Below are 8685 nucleotides of genomic sequence, written 5' to 3'. Positions count from 1 at the left end.
AGGCAACCAAAGAGAATATTTAAAAAAAAATTTTTTTTAAAGCAAGCAAGCAAACAAAATAATCTCCCTGTAAAGGAATGAGACTTGTCATGGTTAGTAATGTCAACGTTGTGAGGAAAAAATTATTTAAACCCAGAACTGTCAAGGAGAGATAGAGCCACACACTAGTTAAAGGCAGCAAAGACAGATTTTATTCAGCACTATTGCAATAGAGCAAAGAGGCTTCAGTAAGAGACACTCAACTCCAAACGGTGCAAAAACAGCTGGCAGTTTATAGGTTATGAGCAGAGCAAAGGGAGTCAGTGGATGGAAAAATTACTAAGAGGAGACGTCAGGGGACTCTTTAGTCTTTTTATTTTCTTCAGATTTTATTTTTAAATGATCTCTATACCTGACATGGGGCTACAACTACCCTGAGATCAAGAGCAGCAAGCTCTCCTGACTTAGCCAGCCAGGTGCACTGAGTGTAGGGGGATTCTTGATAAACTTGTCTAACAGGATTCTTTAGACATCAGGGTGTGGAATGAGGAACTTGATCAAATATCAATGGCGATCAGATATCAATGGAATTTTTAAAAAAGATATCAATGGAATTCTTGCCAAACTAACTTAGCAGGATTCTTGCTAAAACTGGACTGTGCAGGCTGAGGACAGATCCCAGGAATGAGGCATGGTCAAAAATGGGGCTTAAAGGAGTCTGTCTGAAGTCTGGTCAAGGAGATAAACTTTTTTTTTTAAAGATCTTTTTATTTATTTATTTATTTGACAGACAGAGATCACAAGTAGGCAGAGAGGCAGGCAGAGAGAAGGGGAAGCAGGCTCCCTGCTGAGCAGAGAGCCCAATGTGAGGCTTGATCCCAGGACACTGAGACCATGACCTGAGCCAAAGGGAGAGGCCCAACCCACTGAGCCACCCATGCACCTCCAAGAAGAGAAACTTTATTAGAATTCTATACCTAGCCAAACTGCCAATTGAATGTGACAGAAAATAAGAAGAGTAGGAACTCAAAATATTTAATATCACATATTCTGTGAAAAAAGAATTACAGATGATGTGGAGAATAAAGACAAAAGAAATATAGAAAAAAAATTAAATTTCCTTAGAACTTGTAGCCCATTGACAAGTATTGAGACAGGCAGAGTGACCTCCCTCAAGGGCCTCAACTGTCTCAGTGTTAATATTTTGCTAGACACAAAAGGCAACCTTAGCTGGGACATTAGCCTAACCTCCAGGATTCTGTAAAAAAAAAGTCTCTTTGGAAACTTCCTTTATCTCTGCCCCACAAGTTATATGTTAGCAATCATCCTCTGCTCATATGGCCCCCTGATATACACCTGAAAGGTCTCATGACTAAAGTTTTACTGGACAGTCATAAATGACCTTTTCCTAACAGCAGCTAGCCCCTCAAGTTCCTGGAAAGAAACCTTGTTTCCAAATTCCTTAGAAATTTACACTATCCCTAATGCACTCCCAATTCAAAAGTATGTAATCAGTCACTCCTCATAATCCCAGTGCTGCTCTCTTCTGCCCACAGGTCCTGTCCCCGTGTTTCAATAAAACCACCTTTTTTTGTACTGAAGATGTCTCGGGAATTTCTTCTTGACCGTTTGCTCCTGAACCTGACAACATTTCACATCAGTAGATCTACTCCAGCAAAATGTAAATGGAATCTAACAAAGAAGACCGTGGGGGATTTAAGTAATAGAAGTATAAGACCAAAGTTAAAAAAGCTTGGGGGGGAGGCTTGGGAAGAAATAAAAGATCCATAAGATCCTAATACATGGAAGGCTCCCTAGGAATATACTTTCATCACTAAGGTCTAATCATACTACTTGATTCTACAGTTAATAGTTATAAAATTATAATATGGTAAGTGTTGGGTTTTGGGTTTTAATTTTTAGTCAATCTATATACAAATTAATTTAGTATTTAATTTAGCCACAGAAATAATATAAATGTGGGGGAGACTGGGTGGCTCAGTCGGTTAAGCATCTGCCTTCGGCTCAGGTCATGATCCCAGGGTCCTGGGATTGAGCTCTGCATCGGGCTCCTGGCTCAGTGGGGAGCCAGCTTCTCCCTCTCCCACTCTCCCTGCATTTGCGTGTACTCTCTCTCTCTCTCATAAATAAAATATTTTAAAAAGTGTTAAAAATAATATGAATGGTATTACTACTTGCAATAATTAACAAAAATTAAGAGGTGGAGAGGAGAAGTGGAAAAAAGGGGAAATTGGTTAATTTATCTTTTAGTGTTAAAATCAACAAACCAACAAATTATACCGATTGAAGAAATCATGATAAATATCAAGAAAAGGAAACAACAAAAGTGCTAACAGAATTGCCTCTAGGAGGTGAGACCTGATGAGGAATGGGGAGGAAGAGAGATCTTATTTTCTTTTTCATGTCCTTCTTTGAATTTAAATATTGTGTATGTGAGGGTGTCTATATATGACAAAAAACATCAAAAGCTTTAAAACTGTCTCAATATTACAGAAAAAAATGGATGATATTCTTTCCCATTGAGCAAGAAGAAAGCATTTTTCTCAAAAGTTTTTTAATGTAGATGGCATATCTAATATAACTTTTCACTTTTTTAAAAAAGATTTTATTTATTCACTTGACAGACAGAGATTACAAGTAGGCGGAAAGACAGGCAGAGAGAGAGGAGGAAGCAGGCTCCCTGTCCAGCAGAGAGCCCAATGTGGGGCTCGATCCCAGGACCCTGGGATCATAACTTGAGCTGAAGGCAGAGACTTTAACCCCCTGAGCCACCCAGGTGCCCCAATTTTTTCACTTTTATTAATCACTTTTGTAGCTCCAATAGTTAATAGACTAAAAAATCTTTTTTTAAGATTTTATTTTTAAGTCAGGATGCCTGGGTGGCTCAGTCCATTAAGCTGCTGCCTTCGCCTCAGGTCATGATCCTAGGGTCCTGGAATTGAGTCCTGCATCAGGCTCCTTGTCCAGCGGGGAGTCTACTTCTCTCTCTGCCTCTGCCTGCTACTCTGCCTTCTTGGGCTCTCTCTGACAAATAAATAAAATCTTTTAAAAAATCTTAAAAAAAAAGATTTTATTTTTAAGTAATCTCTACACCCAACATGGGGCTCAAACTCACAACCCCAAGATCAAGAGTTCCATGCTATAGCGACTGAGCCAGCCAACTGCCCCCAAACCAAGAAATCTTGGTACTACTTTTATCCATCGCTGCCACCAGGTAATGGTATCATGATCTTTTTTAATGGCTCCAACAATGGAAATAGATTGTTTCTCAGTCTGAAAGTATTCACTATAAGTGGTCAGTTGGTGAAATTTCTGTTCATTTTATTGAAAAGCCAGTAGACATCTAAACCTGGATTATTAATAAGCATGATGTGTTTTTAATAGCAAACAATTTTTTAATTAAAAAACTTAATTTATATAAAGCAGTTTCATTTCCTGTATGCAAAAAAAGCCCATAATAATAATAACAACAAAACACAACTGAAACCTATGAGCATTCATGTACTACTCCACTGTTCCTTGTCTATTTGGGGAATAGGTATGCATCTTACTTTCAGTACTCTTTGAAGTCACACTGAAATTCAGGCTTTGCAAGTTCTCACTTACTGTTTATTAAGATAACAACTTGGCATTGACTTAAATTGAAAGAACTTTTCTTGTCTCTCACTAAATGGTTCCTCTTCAAACCAAATCCAGAGGAAGTAAGAACTCTGTTGGTACTTTTCTACAGGGATACTTTGAACTATTTGATTAAAAAGTGCTTGGGTTGGGGGTGATTTTTTTAACCTCTTTGTGGTTTTCATTTGCCTTTATTGTGTTTATTTCAAGCCTTCTTTTCACATCAATAATTCCATTTCCAACTATGTCTACTCTACTCCTTGCTGTTTTGATGTATTTATTAGCTCTAAAATGGGATTGCTTTGGTCTTTGCTTTATAGGATGTGCAATTTCCCTATTCATCTGTTTTAGTTGTTTAATTATCTCATTTTTGAGTTCTTAGTCTACTGAGCTCATTTTCTTTTTAGGTTATTCTAGAGCTTAAAGCACTTGGGGTGAATGTTTTCCATTTCTCTACCTGCCTCCTGAATTCCTTCTCACTTTATCTGAAATGGACTTGGTTTTTCTAATGAACTGCGTCTTGAAAGTAGCTATTTTATACTATATCCACTTTTTCTATGACTTATAAGCTTGTCTCAAAGAGCGGAGGGCAGAACTCAGGGGAAGTGGTTTGTTGTCTTTGCTAGAATTCCTCCATGTTTTCTGAAGTTTGAGGAGTCTATTTCAGAGTTCACTTGACTAGGGTTTGTTGTATCCCATTCCTATACAAAAGAGCCTCAACCATTGAAACCTCCCTCAGTTTAGTGTGCTTTCCTGGAATCTTCACAGCCACCTAAAACATCAAGCCTATTCCCCACTTCTCACTTTACCTTCTCCTCAATAGTCATTTTTACTTTTCCAGAGAGAAGAGGTTGAAGATAAAGAAACTACTTAATTCTCTTTTCTCTTGAATATATGTGCATTTGTATGTGTTAATTCCTAGGATTTTGTGAACACAACAATATGAATTTTGATGGAATGTAGGCAGGATTGGAAACCTTGACTTAGTCCAGACCAGAATCTTCTATCTTGGCTTGACTGCTATTTGTTGATATTTAAGATACTGAGTTGTGACCCTTTGTTTGGTGTGGATGAAATTTTAACTTTCTTAGGTATTGGCAGAAAAAGAGTCTATAAGAATGCTTTACTTCATTATCTTAAACAAAAAGTACAATAATTTAGGGGCACCTGGGTGGCTCAGTGGGTTAAGCCTCTGCCTTTGGCTCAGATCATGATCTCAGGTCCTGGGATCAAGCCCTGCAGCAGGCTCTCTGCTCAGCAGGGAGTCTGCTTCCCCCTCTCTCTGGGGGGAAGAGAGTCTGCCTCTGCCTACTTGTGATCTCTCTCTGTCAAATAAATAAATAAAATCTTTTTTTAAAAAAGTATAATAATTTTTTAAAACAGTATAATAATTTTTAATGCACATATACATTATACATTTTTCATTATACGTTTGATATATGTGTATCTTAATTTCTTATGTTATAAAAAGTTATGTATCTATGCCTATATCAAATCATTATGTTGTATACCTTAAGCTAATACAGTGTTGTATGTCAATTATATCAATAAAACTGGGGGAAAAAACCCTGAGAAAACAAAATAAATGTTACATATCTTTAGTTGTAAAAATTCAAACCATATGAAAGTATAAAAAAGTAAAAAGTAGTGGGGCACCTGGATGGCTCAGTCGGTTAAGTGGCTGCTGACTCTTGGTTTCAGCACAGGTCATGATCTCAGTCGTGACATTGAGCCCCGAGTCAAGCTCTGTGCTCAGTACGGAGTCTGCTTCTCTCTTTCTCCCTCTCCCTTGGTCTCTTCCTCCACTTGTATGCACATGTGCTCTCTCCCTCTCTCTCAAACAAATAAATAATAAATTTTTTTTAATCTTTTATAAAAATTTTATTTATTTATTTATTTGACAGATTGAGAGAGAGATCACAAGTAGGCAGAATGGCAGGTGGAGAGAGAGGGAGAAGCAAGCTCCCTGCTGAACAGGGAGCCTGATGAGGGGCTCGATCCCAGGACCTTGGGATCATGACCTGAGCCGAAGGCAGACACTTAACTGACTGAGCCACCCACACGCCCCAATAATAAATCCTAAAAAAAAATAAATAAATAAAAAGTGGTGCTTGCTTCAGTAGCACATATACTAAAACTGGAACAAAATGGAGGAGATTGGCATGCCCCATACATAAGGATGACTCACAGACTAGTGAAGTGTTCAAAAACAAAAAGCGAATAGTGAAAACTCTTGTTTTCTTGTCAGTGCTTTAACCATTCAGTGAAAATTAGAAATTCGGTGAAAATCTAGAAATAAGTGGGGGCGCCTGGGTGGCTCAGTGGGTTAAAGCCTCTACCTTCAGCTCAGGTCATGATCCCAGAGTCCTGGGATTGATCCTCATGTCAGGCTCTCTGCTTAGCGGGGAGCCTTCTTCCTCCTCTCTCTCTCTGCCTGTCTCTCTGCCTACTTGTAATCTCTGCCTGTCAAATAAATAAATAAAATCTTAAAAAAAAAAAAAGAAAGAAAAGAAAATCTAGAAATAAGGGAATACATAGATATTTTAAGAACAGCTTTTTATAGTAGATTTTGCATACAATAAATATCACCTGTTTCACATGTACGATCCAGTGAGTTTTAGTAAATATAGAGTGGTGTAACCATTACCACAACATATATATTTTTTAGAAAAATAAAGAGTAACTTTCTTCATTCCTATTTAACCTAGTGTCCCAGTTCTAAAAAAAAAGGTGCCTGGTTGGCTCAATCAGTGGAGCATGCAACTCTTGATCTCAGGGTCATGTATTCAAGCCCCACATTGGATATAGAAATTACTTGAAAACAAAACAACACAAAACTTTAAAGTGTACTTACCGATGCCCACAGCATGCTAAACATGGTTTGGAGGCTACTTTTGAAAGCTTTTGGGTAGTTCTCTTCCTGCAGATTAAGCTACCTGACCATCAAATATCAGCTGGGTCCCTTCCATTTTCTTATCAGTGAAATCTGCTATTGTAATTTAATTAAATTTTGGAAAATTTATAGTAAGCATAAAAAAAGAGATGTTTCTATGAAAACTAAGTTGGATGCTTTGGAAAGCTTGTTAAAATCAAATTGCTTAAAACTTCTTACATTAGGCCTAGATGAGAATTCTGTGATTGGAGGAACTACACACATCTAGAAGAACTGTGTTCAGATTGCTTCTCAAGTGCCTTCCAGTTATTGCTCCACTTTAAAGAAAACTTTAAAGAAATTATGGGTGATTTGTTAAAGGCAAGAAGTACAAATCACTCTAAGAAATACTTCAACCACTGGCCCCATAATCACAGAAAAAGCCTGAGGCTATCTCGAAAGATTGATGAAGCAATTTACTAGTCTTAAGTTTAAAGAGTGACTTATAATATACCATAAACTTACCTTTCTTGCTTTTTTTTTTTTAAGATTTCATTTATTTATTTGACAGAGAGATAGAGCCAGAGAGTATAAGCAGGATGGGGGAGAGAAGGCAGAGGGAGAAGGAGACAGGCTGCCTGGTGAGCAGAGAGCCCAACGCAGGATGGATACCAGGATCATTAACCTGAGCAGAAGGCAGATGCTCAAGCGAATGAGCCACCCAGGTGCCCGTGAACTTACTTTTCTTAAAATAAACAAAACTGTATACTGTATAATGCTTTATAATTCTGCATTTTAATTTTTTTTTCAAGTAACAACTAACCATCAGGTCCAACAGCATCAGATAAAAGGACCTCAGGTTGGTGTACAACCAGCTTTTCCTTTACAATATATTGAGGACACTTTTTTCTTTTTTTTAGAAAAAATTTTATTTATTCATTTTTTCGAGAGAGCGCTTGAGGTTGGCAGTGGGAGGGGCAGAGGGAGAAGCTGACTTCCAGCTGACCAAGAAGCCTGATGAGGGGCTCAATCCCAGGACCCTGGGATCATGATCTGCGCCCAAGACAGCTGCTTAAGGGACTGAGTCAAGCACCCTTGAGGACATTTTTCATGTAGTTGTATAAAAATCTAGCATGTGGGGGCGCCTGGATGGCTCAGTGGATTGGGCCTCTGCCTTTGACTCAGGTAGTGATCTCAAGGTCGTGGGATTGAGCCTCACATGGGGCTCCTTGTTTGGTGAGGAGCCTGCTTCTCCCTCTCTCTCTTCTTGCCTTTCTGCCTACTTGTGATCTCTCTCTCTCTGTTAAATGAACAAATAAGTAAATAAATCTATCTCTTAAAAAAATTTTTAAAACTCACCTCATAATACACTATTGTATAGTGGATATATCCTAATTTGCTTACCAAATTCTCTATTTTGAAAATTTCCTAAAAAATATTTTGAACAGGGAATTGAGAGGGTGAAAGTGGATTAAGATATTGAATCAGGGGACGCCTGAGTGGCTCAGTGGGTTAAAGCCTCTGCCTTCGGCTCAGGTGATACTTCCCTTCCCCCCTCTCTCTGCCTGCCTCTCTGCCTACTTGTGATCTCTGTCAAATAAATAAATAAAATCTTAAAAAAAAAAAAAAGATATTGAATCAGGCAATAGAACTTGAAGTGGATTAAAGAGTAGGGGGGAATGGTTCCTGCACTCATCCAGCTCTGAAATTAAACCAGAAAGTGGCAGTGGTTTACACATCCAAGAGATGTTCTTATCTCTCTGGCTGCCCTGCCATTTATTTATAAAACACACCATTCCTTTCTCCCTCTCCATCTTGGCTCAGTCCAGTCCGCCTGCATTTCATCTTTGCCTGTTGACATCCTATTTTTCCTTCAACATCCAGAACAAATACCACACCTGGTCATTATTAGCCCTGGCTGGAAATGATCCCTCCCCTTCCATTGCTGATAGCGAGCTGAATCCCTCCTTCCTTTCCTCCTTCCACAGAGCACTTTTTTCTCCAAGGTAGTGCAGTGCAGTAGCTCAGTCACAACTTTGGATCCACCAATATGCTATCTCTGTGAACTCTGCAAGTTACCCAAATTCTCAGTGCCTCAGTGTCCAGACCTGTAAAATGGGGAGAAGGGTACACAGCCTTATTAGGAGGACTAAATCCGTTAACAGGTATAAAGCACTAAAAAGGATGTCTGATGT

General features: G+C 38.6%; 1 non-coding gene across 1 annotated transcript; it reads left to right on the top strand.

Moving 5' to 3' along the window:
• The first annotated feature begins 5725 nt into the window (after window positions 1-5725).
• LOC123387415 lies at window positions 5726-5832 on the top strand. The gene has a single exon (XR_006601869.1). It is a non-coding gene; the product is annotated as a U6 spliceosomal RNA (small nuclear RNA).
• The last annotated feature ends 2853 nt before the right edge of the window (window positions 5833-8685 follow it).

This window comes from Mustela putorius, unplaced genomic scaffold (genome assembly GCF_011764305.1).
Source record: "Mustela putorius furo isolate JIRA1106 unplaced genomic scaffold, ASM1176430v1.1 tig00003853_pilon_pilon_pilon, whole genome shotgun sequence".
Lineage (NCBI taxonomy): Eukaryota > Metazoa > Chordata > Mammalia > Carnivora > Mustelidae > Mustela > Mustela putorius.
Note: the sequence above shows the minus strand (reverse complement) of the source record. Positions and strands in the feature narration are given on the sequence as shown.